This window comes from Balearica regulorum, chromosome 9, assembly GCF_011004875.1.
Source record: "Balearica regulorum gibbericeps isolate bBalReg1 chromosome 9, bBalReg1.pri, whole genome shotgun sequence".
In the NCBI taxonomy this organism is placed as follows: domain Eukaryota; kingdom Metazoa; phylum Chordata; class Aves; order Gruiformes; family Gruidae; genus Balearica; species Balearica regulorum.
This window is the reverse complement of record NC_046192.1, coordinates 9379842-9391847: the sequence shown is the minus strand read 5'-3', so window position 1 is coordinate 9391847 and position 12006 is coordinate 9379842. Positions and strand designations below refer to the sequence as shown.

Genomic DNA, 12006 nt, shown 5'->3' with positions numbered 1-12006 from the left:
CAAAATGTCTCACTGTAATTGAACTTTACCTGGCAAAAGAACCAATTAATTTGAAACTTCTTTGTTAAAAAACAAACGAGCAAACAAAAACCCAAGATCTTTTGTTACTGTCAATAGAATTCCATCTTTAAACACCAACAGCCTCTCCACAGGAGATTCGCTATTTAATTCATCTGGTTTTGGATTCCTCCCCAAATGTTTCCCCTCCAAGGAAAAGAAGTCAACCTCAGTGTTCCCACCTCAGTCAAGCAGACATTTAAGCATCTGGTTGTTTCCACTTAAGTGGGTGGGAATATTGCTTTGGATGTGTATTGCACCACGCTCAGAGATATGACTTCTTCCAGCCTTTGCCCACAACATTAAGAAATAAAGACGAAGAGTAGAAACAAATGCTTCAGTATAATGTAACATAACAGGCCAGCAAGGAATCAGCAGTTTGGGGTTTTGGGGTTTTTTATACAACTTTTGCCTTATTAGACCATTATTTAGCAGCCCAGGATAGAAAAAAGCTACAGAATAACAATTTTTTTTTTTTTTTTAAAAGGAAGAAAAACTAAGTCAGATGTGTTCAGTGATATTCAAGAGCAGTAGATGATTTGTGATGCTCTGAATAAATACGGGCAATTTTTACAGACTAGGGAAGTTCATCTCTATTTGAATGCAATAACGCACAAAGGACTGTTATGCACAAAACATAGTAATAGCCACTGATTAGGGTGCTAAGATTGTTACTTCAAAATAAAGAGTAAAGAGAATACAAACTTTTGCATAATACTTCAGGCCATTTGCATACCTTAAATGGTGACATTTAAAAGGAGTGTAGCTCAACCTCACACAGAGATTATTTCCATAGTATCAGGAGATTTTAGTTCATCCATAAAACATCCCACAGCCAGAAAGACCAAAAGTGATTTGGATCTAATTTAGGAAATAATTATTTCCAGCATTAAAAGTATTCATAAAGAAAGTTTGAAGTACATCATATTGCACAGGGGGTTGATAATCATATTACTGTTTACCAAAGGATGAATATAGCTTCCTCCCAGTTAAATCTGTGCTTCGCATTGCTAGTCATGAAACACGGCAGTAGGGAGACAAGACACAGTAGCAGTACTTGTACACCTCTGATTTACAAATGGCTTGACATTTCTGTACCCTATTTCTCTGATTAGAGCATCTCAAACAATGTAACTCCAACAATAAATGCAAATTACTTTGACTTGCTCCATTTCCTCCTCCTCTTTTTCCATTTCTTGGATTTACATATTTACATATTCTAGGAAGACAGCTTCAGAAACAAGATTAAATCAGCAGAAGTTTCACAAAGCTTTCCAGAACTGTGACTTCGTTAATAATCAGTAGAAAACACAGGTTTCTTCACTATCTTCCTCTTGAAAATAGCAGCTGTGGCTTTCAGTTAACGTTATTGTTTTCATTTGACTGCACACCTTTCAAAGAAGCAATAAGAGCCCTGGAAGCAGAAGTCAATAACTGCGTTACATTGTTCAAGGTTTCTGGTTTCAACCCAGATTGCATACCAGGAAGGCAGTCTGCCAAAGTCAGACCACAGAAAGAGGTTTAGCAATAAAAATCACACTTTTTTTTTCTTAAATGTAAACACAAGCTCTGACATCTATTAGAGCTGTTTACAGCAGAAGGCAACAAGAAGATTATGCCATCGATGATGGAAAAATGCAAGTGGCAGACCTCCTGCTTAAACAAAACTAGCCCCATCCCCAAGGTGTACATTTTGTCCTGACGAATTCGCAATCACCCTCTTGTATCTGTTTTTAAATTCAGAAGCTTTCAAGCACTTTTAGCAATCTGCTTATCAATTACCGGACATACTCGACTCTTCCAATTCAGAGGTCTAACGGGAGGAGCATGGAAGGTTAAATGTATCATAAAACGTGTTACAGCGGCTGTTAAAGCCAAAGACTGAAATCCGACCAGCTAATGCAAAAGGGAGTCTTACCTTTGTTTTCACCCACTGAGCTCATGTATTAAATCGCAAGGTGAAAATAGAAGATGCTGCTGTGATGCTAACCACCATAAACAAAAGCCCCAAACTAGCAGCTCTTCATTTAAAAATGTGTTGAGATGTAAGATCAGAAAAGCTAAATGTACATTATTAATTTGCAAATGAGACCCAATAGAAGTAATGCTTGTGCACAGTGTCTGATTCCTATCATCTAAAGATCATGAGCACCTAAACTAAACATGGAAAGCAAGTTACAAAATAGCTCCTAACTACAGGAAAAGGCGGACAAGAAGAGAGGAAACTGCCTCATCACTTCATTGACATTAACTGGCATCACACTCAATACCCATATCTAAGTTGGAACTGTCATCTTCCCCACCTCGCTCTTCTTAAGGCGACAGGTGTGTGAGCAGAGGTACTTTTTTATTTTAGCCAAGTGATATAACTGAAAAAGGACAAGTTATAAGGCATATCAGCTCTAGTTCAGCTATTTTGTAGCCTTAAGTACCTGGAGGCCAGTGAAGACCTTCCTTCTCTTCAAAAGGGCAATGATGCAGCACTGCAGTTTCTCTACAAGAGGAACTTTGGCAGAGCTGAGGCATGCACCAGAGTGCAGACAGCAGCCTTGAAGTCCCTGCTAGACCCAAGCACTCGCAGGCTCTCAGATGGAGGGCAAGCTGTGAAGCTTCCTCAGGGCTATCGTGACATGTGCTAGACACATTATTCCATTTTCTTCCATTTCAGAGAGCTGTATTGTTTCCCTGGCATTCATTTTCCTATTGATAATCTCCTTTAGCCCCCAGCACAATTTTCAAATTACAGGCAATGATAAGAACAATGTGCACAAAGCAACTGATGTTAAATGTTGTCATCTGTCTCCACTAAAACCTTTCAGTTATTCAACGTAATAACTGGCAAGAAGACAGATGACATCCTTTATATATTTCATCAAATTTGATCCATTATCAATTATTTATGCCCACTTCTGGTTAGAGATGTGAGAGAGACAGCCCATTTTTCACAGTTTCCAAACTGAGGCTTTCAGGACTGGATTCAATTACAGCTAAATTATGAGAGAAATTCGGGATGAATGTTGCCACCCTCTGACAGTCTTCACAGACTCTGGTGAGGCTGAATGTCTGCTTGTACAGCATAAGAACAGGGCCAACTTCCAGCTTCAGCCTAGCAACACCATGATGAGGGCTGCCTTGGGGCCACCACTGTGTGGAGGAGCTGTCACTTCCACACAGGATCACAAATGATCCTTTCAGTTCGTCGGTACTATCAGCAACACCAGTAAGCGCTACCTGCTGCATAAAAAGAGAAAATGCTCCATAAAGAGCTGTTTCACAGAAGCATTTGAGATAGTCAGAAATCTTTCCTATCCCAATAAAAACGTCAATACCTTGACCAGAAGAGGAGTATACACCTAAAGTACGCAACCCAAATCATCAAATTCCTGTTTCTAATGCAATGGTTGGCAAGGGCTTAGCTCAGGCACGTCCCGCTCCCAGTGTCCTCTGTGAAGATGGCTTCCTGAGCAGCCTTAGCTCCATGTGCTCCTGAAGGTAGAAGACTGTTCATCATGGATATGAAACGGCCAAAGCGTATCGTGGGATATCATGAAAGCAAGCTCATGGAGGGCAAGGAGACCATGAAGATGTGCATTACAGCCTTTATAGTATGCTGCCCTAGAGCACACAGCTGCAACATTTCCTATGGGAAACAAATACTTTCTGGGCAAAAGCCCCCATAAACCAGAAATAGATTATATGCAAAACGTTCACTTGCATCCAGGTATTATCCTACACAAAGTAGTAAGTAATCTGTTGAGAGAACAGCTGTGCTGTGCCATCAGCAGGTTAGCTACACAGGGCATGTTGACTGGGGGAGCTCCCCCAGCCTCAGCAGAGCCACTCTCGCTTCACCCACCTGAAGGTCTGGCCCTCCCCTCGCTGCAGCCACTAGAGGTCAACACACTCACACGCTTCAGAGCACCCCGGCTCGGCTTGCGCAAGAGCACTCCGCTGTGGCAGGTCCACGCCTGATGTTTGTGGACGTGGGTTTCTGGGATGGGTTTGGGTCTCTGCTGGCCTCCAGGAGCTGTGAAGCTCCACACGGAAAGCTGTAGGCACCACCATGTGACTGTGCAGCTCCAGGCTAAACCTGCACTGCAACCATCCTGGGTCAGCCTCTCGTAAATAAGAGGATGCCCAGTCGTGTGGGGAGCAAGCAGGAAAACGGTGCATGGTGCTCGTTGGCAGGGGAGAAGTAGCGGTGCTCTTCAGTGTGCAAGCAGATCATTGGCCACAGCTCAGAAGAGCATCGTTACTCCTCACCTGGAAACCCATACCTCTGTTTATACGTAACAGTGCCAAATATACTTCTTGCATAGTCAGATTCTCCACAATTTCCAGAGACAATGCCCAGCACATATTTCATTTCAGGCATGTACATTTTTTTATCTGCCCTAGGAGGTTGTATAACTATCCAGCATTTTGGATTCTGGGAAATCAGTGGGTAGAAAAGGCATATACATTCCGTGGAAAACAGCTCTCCAATCATCCAACAACCTCCAAGAAACAGATTTTTTTTCTGGAAAGCCTAACACAACTGAACATAGCTAGGGAATTATTTGTCTTTCATTTCCCCAGTTTTACTGCTGCAACTTGATAATTTCTTCCCTAACCGAACGTTGCTTTTCATAGTGTGTCACTGAAGTTCCTAATTTCACCAGTCTGTTTTCCAACACAGAAACATACGGTAACGTCTTCCTAACCTTCTGTCCAACACCAATCAATACTGAGTTCCCCCATCCCAGTTAATTTTGTCACCTTCTTGTATAGCCTTGAGCAATGTTCAGCCGCATTTCAACGTCCTCCATTTGCCAGCTCTGTGAAAGGAATATCCTCAGTCTATCGTTCTATCAGGGGAGGGAACCAAATATTTGATGCGTTTAGCAAAACACAAACATTACAATGTTTGCCTACACCTTTATATTCTAGCCATCTCCAGAAAAGAACAATTTTTTTGTTTTTCTCAATAAAGATGGATTTAAAGTTCAGGTAACCGCAGATTCAAGTTATTGCTGCCTTCTGAAAAATCTCTATGCTAAAGGAAAATATTATTATAAGCCTTGTTATGTTTTCTCCTTATTGACACGCCAGCATTATACATGAACTGCTATCCGAATTGTGACTTATTGTATAATGTAAACTGGAACCTATGGTGATACTAACAGCTTTTCAAGTTCTTTTTATAACAGTAATCCCATTTTCCTAGAGTAAGTACGGGTATTTATTAAATACTGCAAACTGCTCTATAGCTTTAGTAACTTGCAATCTCACAATGCTTCCAGAAATCAGAATCCACTTCAATTTTCAAGTCTGGAAATGTAGAACAGTTAATTATTAGAAATTTCATTAAAAACCTTGGTATTCTGTACCTATTTAAAAGAGGTTACAAATTTTAAATTATTCCATTGATTGGTAAAACATACCCTTACCTTTTGACTTTTTTGTTTCTGTTACTATTCTGTTTATTCTTGCTGAAGGAAAAAAACTAGCAATATGAATCTTAAGAGACCACAGCAGAAGTACACACTGGTTTCTAGAAAATAACAGACAGCTGAAGGCATGCTCCTGAAATGGGTATCAGCTTAGCAAGCCTTTTATTCAGACTCTTCCTGGACACTAAGAGCTGACCCAGCAGACACCCCCACAACGTGCTTTTGAGGAGTGACTGCTGCCCACCTTGCCTGCTGCGGAAGCTTGCCTGCTGTGCAGGAAGAAAAGCAAGGCTCATGGGGCAGGAAGATGGCAGGCCCCTCAACGGGAGGGAAGGAGCATTCAGCTCCCTGGTCCATTGCTGCTTTCCTTCCTCAGCACTTTCTAGAAAGCAGGATCGAGAAAGGAATCCTGGGCTGCAAACTGGGGGTGGGGGGCTATTCCTCAGCAGTATGTTCCTATCCACCCAGCATCCTCCTGCTGTGCTGTCCAGTCCTCTGCTGGGCACACCAGTGGCTTCCCAGTGTGAAGCACCATGTCATCCAGAGCTCCTTTGAAGGAATGCTTTCCTACAGCTTCTCCCTGCTGAGACAGTCCCCGCTTGTAGCGCCGGGAAATACAGTGAAAATAACGAACGCAACTTCAGCAAGAAGAGGCATAGGGCGTGGAATAAGCAAGATTGTTTTTAAGATGTGTTCAGGGTTCACATGTATTTCAGGCATGGGTTTAGCTTCTCTAAAGTTTAAAGAGTTGGAAAAGTCTTCTCAGACCTCATGAATCATTCTCAACTAATGAGAGTAAAATATGGTTGAGCTATCAAATAAACACGCGTTATCTGCTCTTAGCCCTGGCGGACGTGACTGCATGGCTGAAACTAATCAGCAGTGCCTTGGGCTGTTTGAACAAGCAGGTAAAGATTAAGTTTCACTTTGCTCTTTTGCTGTTGTGTGCACTGATTTATCTGGCAACTGAAAGTCCTCAGGGAAGACAGTGCCAAAAGCATTGCTGAGTTCCTGTAAGGTTAAATTCATTCTTTTACCTGTCAGATTTTAGTACTTTATAAAAAGAAAACAGTGGCCTCGCAAACCTCTCCAGGTCTCTCCCTATGCTAGGTTTTCTGCCATTAGGTCTGACAGGCAGAATAAACCAGAAGCACCAATTATACCACTTTTTTTTTTTTTTGGGGGGGGGGGGGGGGGGCAGGGGGAAGAGAGAAAAAAGTGAAAAACCCTGCAATAGTTCAGATTTTCTCTCTTTTTTGTTTCTTCCTTCCCCCATCTGTTCATTTCTGTCTACAGACAGATGCTGAAGACTTGGAGAAAGACATTTCAGAAAGTCATGGCTCTGAAAGACAACAGTCAGTGTGTGGACAGGAAGGTATATCAGAACACTAACACAGTCCTGGTAAGCTGTAGCATTGAAAAATGGGTTGAACAGCTTCCACAAAGATCCTCTAAATCAGGCAGAATTCCAACTGACGCCACCAAGACTGCTGCTTAGATAAAGGCTGATGGCTCACATCGTTAGAAGGGAAAGCACATCGGTGAGCAAATTTCATGCTATCGGAGACAGTTCAAGCAAGCCACATCAGAAATATAACCCTAGTTATCATACTTAAAAATATTAATTAGATGTGTGACATGTTTGCTTATAATTTTAGCAAAGCTCCACATTTCACAGCTTCATACAAAACAAGAGACCTTATGCAGAACTTTTCAGGTACACATGTAACGTGGGAACAGGGCGGGCACTTTCCTAAATCAAGAAATATTTTCTAACACTTCTGTATTTATATAACATAAGATAAATCAACATGCATCATCTAAATGCAACTCACCCAGGCTTGTAGTTGTGGGCAGACAAAATCAGCCAGCCCAATTATTTGCCTGGGAAAGCCAAACAAATGAGTATTGTGTACATTCTAATACATCAAATATTACACAGGAAAATGTTTTTCTCCCTTCTAAAATGTAAATACAACTCTGTTCTACAGATGTGTGGAACTGTAACCAAGCAACACTTGATAGCTCAAAGCAAATCCTAAAAACATCTCGAGGAGACTACCTTCCACTTTTAATTCATCTACAGAGAAATAAGCGATCCTAGACATTTGAGGCTGATTTGTGATAGCGTGTAGCATTTGTTATCTTTGTGAAGCGTAGGATTTGGATGTCTAGCATTCCATCATCACCAAACCCTGCAGGATCCAAGGCTCTGTCCTGGATCACCATTCCTGCTCAGACTGTGCTTGCAGTTTCACTGGAGCAGAGCCTTTGGTCACCCTGAGACAGAAGACCCTCCCTCCTCCTGCTCTCAGTGACATAGTCCAGCCTCTTCCCGAGATCTGCCAGGCACCAGCCTCAGCACCCAATTTAATTGCTCTCAGCATAAAACTAGTGAGGCTTTTAACTCAGTTAAATGAGTTCCTATGCAGGTCCAGCGAGCATCAAAGGAGCCAGAGGCAAAGCAGTGGGGAGACGCAGCCGGAGTGGAGCAAGTGGAGGTGGAAGAGAAGGTGGGAGCAAGAAACAGCTTTGCCATAAGATCTCCAATGACCTGTGGAGCCACATATTTTATCTCCTGTGTTCTCCCAAGGCCTTCTGCTCTGCTGAGCCAGCTGGCAGTACCAGTACCCCCCCACCAGCCTAATGGGAAACAGCATCCACAGAAGAAACTTTTCCCTGGGGTGGGAGGGCCAGGGAGGACACGGGACTGGAAGCTGATGCATTTGAAAGCAACTTATGGCTTTATTATAACATTGCCAAATATTTCATCTATTAGTTTAGGTTTAGACATGGACCCATTGGAGCAAGTCCAGAAGAGGACCACAAAGGTGATCAGAGGGCTGGAGCACCTCTCCTGTGAAGACAGGCTGAGAGACTTGGCGTTGGTCAGCCTTCCAGTACCTAAAAGGGGCCTACAGGAAAGCTGGTGAGGGACTGTTTACAAGGGCGTGGAGTGACAGGACAAGGGGTAATGGGTTTAAGCTGAAGGAGGGGAGATTTAGATTAGATGTTAGGAAAAAAGTCTTCCCTGTAAGGGTGGTGAGGCACTGGAACAGGTTGCCCAGAGAAGCTGTGGATGCCCCATCCCTGGAAGTGTTTAAGACCAGGTTGGACGGGGCTTTGGGCAACGTGGTCTAGTGGAGGGTGTCCCTGCCCATGGCAGGGGGTTGGAACTACATGATCTTTAAGGTCATTTCTATGATTCTATAATTCATGTTATTTCAGTCAATATATATCTGCCTTTGAGTCCACCAACCAATTTTATTGTGTGAAAGGCTAACAGAGTTTCACTTAAAGTAAAATTAGAACTTCTCATGGCCTCTCTTCTTACAAACAGCACAAAATGGCTTGGGAACTGCTCTGCTATGACTAATGCTTTTTGCACTAATCACAGCTCTCTCTTACCTTGTGCTCAGCTCATGGTAGCCACCTGCTGTTTTCCACATCGTATTGAGACTGCATATGGAGAAATTGTCCTCTTCTACTATATATTTGTTCGTATGTCTCAGGCTGGGCTCCAGCTGGGCCATCAACATGATAAAAACATTTAATAATAATGCATAAGTAGAACAACTACCCAGAGGAAAGAGTACAGGTAATTGTTCTCAGACCGTAGCCCAAACACACTGAAATAGGGTTACTTCGTGCATGTAGTCATTCTGGGATAGTGAGGATGTAACAACCAGCAGTTTTTCTTCTTATACGAGCAGGCTTCCTCCCAGACATGTTTCAAAAATTAAACAAGACAGACAAGCAATGCCACTGCAGAGGTTTGCTTATTTGATTGATAGGAGTATTGTTGCAATGACCTGAAGGAAAGGTTCACAGCAACAAATCATGCTGCTGTTGGTAGCTCTCTGTAACACAGTGAGAGTTTGCAGCAGTTGCAGCCTCTCAGATCTGGCAGGAAGGCTTACATCCAGCAAGCATGCCACCAACACAGTACATTAGGCAATTTACAGGCCATGTGTTTATAAAACCAGTACCAACATCTCACAATCCTGTACCTATATCTCTGGTGATACACAGTAGATAGAGATAACATGATCTTGAGAGTCAGAACTGTTTGCTGTCTGCCAAACCCTGGACATTCAGGTAAAAACAGTGGGCTAAGATTTTTAATGCTCCATCTGCTTTCAGGAGGGTGATGTACATCGTTTTAGCAAGAACATTCCTGGATGATGAGGCAAACTAAAATGTTCACATTAAAAAATAACAAAGGGAAGCTATTCTTGGAGCCATTTGGGCCACCAGATTCTTCCTAAAGAGTGCAGAAATACCAACTTTGAATAATTAATACCTGAAGCGGGTGATTCTCACTCAGGAAAAGGAAGCAACATGTGCTGGTCCTCCAGCAGTCCTTCCCACTAGAAGTGAGAGTCAGCTTCCATGGGGGATTACTCAGCCACACATACAGCAGCAGTGACAAGACACTGCCCTGCTTGCCTCTATAGATCTGGACAGGGAGAGGTTCAAGGTTTGTCAGAGGGTCTGTTGGAAGGAAGAGGGTTCAACCCTATTTACAGCACAGTCCTCCCATTTTAGCACCTCAACAACCCTAGTGACCGGAGAACAACATCCCCATGGTAGCAGCTGTATTATGGGAGAAAAAAACAGACCCTACAACTCAACCAGGCACCCTGACACATGTGATGAAGGTGGGTAGGATACAACCCTATGATCACCAACTATCACATATCCAGGCAAGCAATATAAAAACCATGTTTTTTCCTCAGAACACCAAAAGAAGGATGGGCAGGGCCTGTCAGTTTCACCTATACATGCCACAAATATGTTCCTCTGAGGCAGCAGCTATTTTTAGGATTTTGTCTCTGGAATAACTCCTTTTTCAGATTATGACAAATTGAAAGTGCTCAGTTATTTTTCAAACCAGAGCACGAGGCACATTCCTTCAGGAATCATCTTCAGGTGCTCTTTCTTAAAAACACTGCAATATGTTTGCTGACCCACATCAATATGAGAATTTGTGATGCTGATCAAGTATCAAAATATGAAGTTATTAAAACATAGTTCTCTGTTCACCTTGGAAGTCAGGGTGAGAACTAGAATACAACCCCATGTTCAAACCCTGTATCTCCATTCAAGACCCTCTTCCTCACAAAACTTGAGTAGGTATCACAAAAGTTGAGAAGCAAGGTACCTCAGAAAAACTAGCAGTTTTTCTCAGCAAAGGAGGTCTATGGGAGCCCTGTCAGCCCCAGCCTGCTGCCCTGACTGGTCCAGCACATTTAGACCAGGCAGGATCTTGTTCCACTGAATTTCAGATAGCCGCTGATGCGCAGCTACTTGCGGACTTTGCAGTAGCTAAGATTCTTCGTGAGCAGGGAAATACCGAGAATTTTTATCTTCCCAGGAGCGTAAAAAGGCAAAACCTATTCAGGGCTAGGAGTAAAGTACATAGATTCAGAGATCCTATATATTCTTCATCTCTTCCAGGAGACTAAAGCTGCTTGAATCCTCAAGGCTTTGTTTTTTAAAACACAATCTCATGCAACTTTGGGTGCAGGTCAGGACATGAACTCCAGTTTAGCTAAGTCTATTCAACTCAAGAGATAGTTCAAATAGCAGGACACACATCCTGGAAAGGACAGTGCTGGAAGCAGGAAAATAACTTCACTGATGACTTCAGGCAAAACAAATGACCTTTGTCCTTTGGAAACCAAACAGAAAAATAAATCTTGCTTTACTTTAGTGACATATAACAAATAAACTAAATAATAATAATGACCCTCTGTAATATTTTTTTTAACAAAATATTATTTCCGGCATATCTCTGTACAAAGGAAAATAGTGGTTGGCAAACAGGACTGATCTGAGAATGAAACACTTTCCTCCTCTGCTCCTTTTAAAATTGATTTAGGTCTCTCTTAAGCAGCTCTGAGACTCAGTACAGCTGTGACTAAGAGCAAGTGTAAGAAATGAGTCATATCAAATTTCCTTACTGATTGACTGTGAGTAGCCCACTTACTTGACCAGCCTAACACATTATTATTTTTAACAGGGCTGACAGGGACAAGTGCTGGCCTCTGTTAGGATTTGCCATGTTTATGCTGATAAAACCCATCCAGCTAAGTCTAAGACTTGGAATTTCTTGGTTCTTGCCAGTAGCACTGTCAGCCCAAGCATGCCTGGTCACCAGCTTAGACAACAGCCATAAACAGTATCCTGGAGCAATCTGGAGAGTCAGAAGTCAGCCAAGGAGCAGGGGTCTATTTGGTCTAAATACGCTGGGTAAGTTCATCTTAATCTACATGGGAAGCCACAAAGGGCTTCAGCTTCCAGACTCGAGGCTGTAACAGAGGGGTCTGCTCTTGCTGCCTTTCACCACAAACATCCCCAGAAAGCACACCCCTGCCAGCTGGGGTTGGTGACAAAGGCACTTGAATAAGTGCTGTTAGCCACCGAGCAGTGCTGAGAAAGAGATCAGCACAGTGCCCTGGATATACAACACAGCACTGAAATACCACTTCTTCTGGCCTGTGCTTTCAAGGAG

The 12006-nt window shown here is 42.7% G+C and overlaps 1 long non-coding RNA gene across 5 annotated transcripts in view; it reads right to left on the bottom strand.

Annotated features, from left to right (window-relative positions):
* LOC142602910 (uncharacterized) overlaps window positions 1–12006 on the bottom strand; it is a 45768-nt gene that overhangs the window by 16022 nt on the left and 17740 nt on the right. For 4 of the 5 annotated variants that reach the window (XR_012836741.1, XR_012836745.1, XR_012836744.1 and 1 more), the window contains exons 3-4: window positions 8898–9013; window positions 3914–4175 (exon numbers count right to left, since the gene is read on the bottom strand). The exons of the other annotated variant lie outside the window; for it this stretch is intronic. This is a non-coding gene — a long non-coding RNA (uncharacterized LOC142602910). The remainder of the gene's footprint in view (window positions 1–3913; window positions 4176–8897; window positions 9014–12006) is intronic. 5 annotated transcript variants of the gene reach the window in all.